At 37.2% G+C, this 5,369-nt stretch overlaps 1 long non-coding RNA gene across 1 annotated transcript; it reads left to right on the top strand.

Moving 5' to 3' along the window:
• Positions 1–306: 306 nt before the first annotated feature.
• On the top strand, positions 307–1,013 carry LOC119027798. The gene is made up of 3 exons (XR_005077480.1): positions 307–348; positions 519–627; positions 972–1,013. It is a non-coding gene; the product is annotated as an uncharacterized LOC119027798 (long non-coding RNA).
• The last annotated feature ends 4,356 nt before the right edge of the window (positions 1,014–5,369 follow it).

The raw sequence follows: 5,369 nt of genomic DNA, 5'->3' as shown, positions 1-5,369 counted from the left end.
GCTGACTGTAAATGTACATTGAATTAAATTAAACGTAAATGAATTAGATATACATGTTACTGTACATCAAAAACAACACTGGAAACTTCTGTGTGTCTGTCCCCTGCCACCACCCTTAAAAGCTTTAGATGGACTTGTTTTACCTGCCAAAATGCAACTGCTTGGTTAATGGATATTTTATTCACTTAATTAATACCTATCAATACATCCAAGATGGAATGAATCAAAGTTTCATGTACTTATATACATACTGTATAAATTCAGTGATACTTCTTAATCTAATTCCAGAGACCCTCATCATGGCAAGGTGCTGATTGTCAGAGGGAAACATAAGTGAATGTTTTCAAGGTATTTACATACATCATACTATTTACCCCATTAGAAAATCCTGATCAGTCTAATAGATTGAATGACTGTGCTACTGCCATCCTCATCTCTCACTTGGTGTTGTTTAAGTAGCTGAGAAATGAGTTGAACAAAGATAAACATGACCTATCCTGTCTGTGTCTTTGCAAAAGGGAAAATGCAGCATTTGCTGAGATCCAGAAGTGCCTGAGGAGTTGCTGTGATGTATTATGGGGTTCTTAGTTTCAACAACTTCACTGCAGGCCTTCATTCAATCTGCAGGTAATGCCCTTTGTTCCCCTGTAGGTGTATGAATATTATTTTCAATTTCTGTCAGTTCCCTTAGAATGGACTAAATACCACTACATACTACCCACTGGACTTTGATATCAAACTGCTTTGAAGATTTTTACATCAGCTCCTCCCTAAATTACACAGAAATACAGTACATGATAAGGCTTGTGCTTTTCTTGGAGAGATGTTACAGATATGTTATATTTGGCCTTATGTATGTGTGTTGTATGTGTGTAATTCCCTTTTTATTTCTGAATATTTTTTACATTCTCATTTCCAACACTGATAACTGCTAATTATAATTATGATTACTTTTTTTTTTTTCAAACCAGGCATTGGAGCAAGGTTTACAGGGGAGAACAGGCACCCAACAGAGAGACAAGTCTACCATTAGTAAGTATCAACTGCAAAATATAAGACAAGATAAAAGTCAGTATTATCCACTTGTATTATGATGGAGATCTGTAAGTGTAGGCAAGTCTGTAAATTGTTGTCAGAAAAGTCTGAGTACTTTGCTCCAAGATGCGGAAATACAGACAAGGCATCAGTTACAACTCACACGGGCCTCTCAATTCTCCGCACACATTTGTGAATAGTTTTTCTACAATAATAGAGAGCCTAAGCCACGCCCCTTCCAATGTACCTCATGGGACCTTATTTCAAAAGAAGTTTGTATGGCAGTCAGTGGTGAGAGACAGCTTATTTCTTGATCCTGTTTGAATTTAAGGAGGGAATTTAATTTTTTTTTTTTATTTGAAAGATTATACAAGTAAAGAAAGTTGTAGCTTGTTGTAGGTATAGTAAAGAACCATGTAGTTTTCTGTGAGACCATTCAGTGAACTACATCTCTCATCTCAGACATCATACATCACCAATTGCTTGTAGGACCGGCTTTCTGTAAATGTTAAACGAGACAACGCCACTTATGCAAGTCGTGGCTGTGTTGTCTTTATAATTCTGTATTTTTTCACAGGCTTTTACTTCAATAGTTTAACAACAAACTTTGACTTCCTTGACTTGCAAAATGATCTTTTAAATTAAAAATAAAAAATAAAAATTATTTGTCTCTCGCCATTGACTGCCATACAAACTTTTTCTGAAATAAGGTTGCATGGGGTCCACCAGAAGTGGTGTGACTTTGGCTCTCTATACTCCCATATTTTGTCTTCTCTCTCCCTGCTCTGGTTAGTCTGATATCCAGCTGACTGGCCACCACAGTGTGATGTCGGGCTGCGGTCCGGCAAAAATTGACTCTGGATCAACTAATAATAATAGAAAAATAAATAGAATCCTTTTTATAGTAAGGACTTTTCAGTGGATCTTACTTTGTCCTTTTTCCCTTTCCCCTCCCCCAGATGCACCAAAGATCCAGCTGATTACTGGCAGTTTGGAGGAGGATTCCTCTTTATCTGCTACATTGCACTGTCAGCTCTGGTACAGATTCATTGACCTTTTGTGGTATGTTTTGATTTTATTTGACAATACACTGTATATTTAAGGTTAAATTCCAAGGGATAAATAGGCTAAATTAAGAATGTAATGCATGTGCACAAATACAACAAATATTATAAGAACTACAGTATACAGAGCCCCCAGGGTCAGGAGAACATTGTGGAAAACAATATAAAACTGAACTGGTTTGTGAATAATTGGTTGATATTGTAAATGTACAGCTCAATACATTAAATAAAGGGGTTTTAGAATCAATAGTGGTGTGTTTTTTATTTGTAATTAAGTGTTTTGATGAAAATGTGCGATTGCAATTATTGTGGACTATATTGTGATTTGCAATTATGATATTATAAATGAATGCGTCATGAGTCTACTTGCTTGAATATCAAGGTCAACAGAGAATTACAATAGTTTAGTTTAAATATTTCTCAACTGAAAACATACAAACATGACACAAAAAATACAAAACCTGAAGTTTACAGTACTGTATTTTCTCCCCAAATTACTTATATCAAAAAATAAATAAAAGTTTGAAAATAAAGGTGTTTCTGCAAATTTGTAAACTCAAATGCCTTTCTGCAAAACTCAAACAGAGACAAATGCCTATAAAGGAGTGTAGAAAATAATAATTGACTTACCAATAGCCAGATGGAGTCTATGGCCAAAACAGTGGAATCTTTGCCAGTCATTAAGCTCCACAGCCTTTATGACGTTACTAGCGTTGTCTGTAGTTATGGTAACCTGACGTTCCTCACACAGCCCCCACGCCGCCAAAGCCTCCTTCAGACCTGATGCAATGTTCTCGCCCGTGTGGTCTTGGGGAAAATACGATGTTTGCAGGCACCTGCTTTTTAGCTAAAAGTCATCATCTATACTGTGGTCGGTCAAGCTTAGATAGGCTTCCATGGTCCTGCTTGACCACAAGTCCGTTGTTGTTGAATAAAATTTGACTGTTGCCATTTCCATTTGAACCTCACTCCACCGTTTATTGTAGAGCTCAGGGATGGCGGTCTAGGAGAAAAAGTTCCGCGAAGGTAGCTGATATCTCCTGTCCAGCGTCCAGTTTTTTGAAATCCCTCCTATTAACTGTATAAATCGGCACCATGTCTCGTGTCAAATAGTGTGTTGTGGAGTCAGTAATTTCCTTGCGTCTTTTTGAGGTATTTTCGTATGGTGTGACACTTGCAAATGTATCTCTAATTGTTCGTTGTTGTGGTCGTTTCAGGCGTTTTCCAGTTGTATCTTTCACGTTACTTTGTTGGGCTTTCATTTGAATGCATTCTTTGTATTTTTCTTTGTGGTGTTTAAAGTGTTGATATAGATTGGTCGTATTGCCGCGGGACGTAGTGACTTTAGCTTTGCATGTTTTACACAGCATATTTTGCTGTTCAGTGTCGTCGTACACACATACATCAGCACAGACTAAGTACACAGACACTGATTACATGACTAGGAACAGGTGAGGAGAGAGGGGAGGGAGGAAGCCAGGTGTGATAACGAGGGGGAGGAGCACAGAGGAGCAGACAAGGAGGGAACAAGGCTGACAGACAGAGGGCAGACCACAGAAAAGACTTTAAGGACAAGAGACACAAAATGGCATGGAAAAACAAAACATGACACAAGACATGATACAAAGACATGATACCAAGGCAAGTGAATATAAGACAAAAAAAAACATAATCAGAGCATAACACAAGGACCTGACTCTAGAGTCATGACACTGGGTCACAGTGTTCTTAACTTTTCATATTTATGTAATTTTGAGCTGCTTGGGGTACCAATAGCCAACAGCCAATAATGAAGCAATATGGTGTGTAATGATCTGAAGATACTGATTTGACTTTAGCATAGTCATGACCCACAGTCTAGATACAACCAGCCTAAAGGGGAATAAAAAGGAGATATCACAATTTGTAAAGCTACCCTTGGGAGAAATGGGAATGATAGACATATGGAGGATTCTCAACCCTCTTGAACAGGACTTCCCGCATTATTCGGTATCTGAATGCCAAGAACAGACAATGTGAAGACTTGAATATGAAAGAAAACAGCAATTGAGAGGTGTGATGGAAAAATTCCTTTTCATTATGGGTTGATGAATTTTAAACTATTTTGTTGAATATGATTTCTTAAAAACATTTATCTAACTTGCTTCATGTGACTGATATCTTATGCAAATGCATGAACACCTAACCTCTGCCCTATATGATTGTAACAGAGTCACGAACCAGCCAAAACTCAGATAGAAAGTCGTCTTCTTGTCTTATGTTTTATGTCTGATAATTTTATGCTTTGCACAGAGTCCCAGGTCATGCGTCATGAAGTTTTAACTTTACGTCTTGTGTCGATGAGAAGCCTGTCTGATTGGGATAGTCGTATGTACGTGTGTGTGTAGCTTAATCACTGCTGGCACCGAGAGTGCTTGTCTCTTCCCCTGACCTTGTTGATATCTGTGTATAAAATTGTGAACACTCCTTTACTCGGGGCTCATTCACTCAGCTCATGAATTTGACTGTGTGGTGAGTCCATCTGCAGATGGTTGGATTAAACTTACTGAAAAGACAGATCTGACTTTACTCTTTGATTGACAGAAATTTCCACCACAGAGGTCAAATCACATATAATTTGGGATGCCTTGGAAACAGTTGTTTGAGGAAATGTAATATCTAAAAGCACATCAATAAAAAAAAAAAAAAAAAAAAAAAATCAGCATATCAGAACCATTCTGGAAGATTGAGAGAATTAGAAGAGCAATATCAGAAGATCAATGAATATATGAAGAAATTAATAGAGAAATTATGTGTTATTGGACAAAGTATGGAAACATTACATTACAACATTACAAGGGAAGAAATTATTTAAACAATTCAATAAAAAATAACAAATCCCCAGGTAGTGATGGCTACCCTGTAATATGCTACAATCTTTAAGGAAGAGTTGATACCAGCACTCTGGGCCTCTTTTAATTGGAGAAAACATCACACCACCAACATTCTGGAATCAGCTAAGGACTAATGTGAAAGTTTCTAAACAGAACTCAACAACAAACATAGATGCCATAAAGGCATTTGATGGTATTAATTCAACATTTCTACATCAAAGACACGGCCATACCCACCATTGAGGTCACAGATGTCTGGACCTTGTTTTTTTTTTTTTTTTTCCCCCAAGTACACATTGTAATAATTACCTAAACACAACTCTACCTGAAAGATAGAAACATATTTTACCATGCTAAGATCAAATCTGACCACCATATTTCAATCAAACCATGGACA

Source organism: Acanthopagrus latus, chromosome 10 (genome assembly GCF_904848185.1).
Source record: "Acanthopagrus latus isolate v.2019 chromosome 10, fAcaLat1.1, whole genome shotgun sequence".
NCBI lineage: Eukaryota > Metazoa > Chordata > Actinopteri > Spariformes > Sparidae > Acanthopagrus > Acanthopagrus latus.
This window is presented reverse-complemented; position numbering and strand designations above follow the sequence as displayed.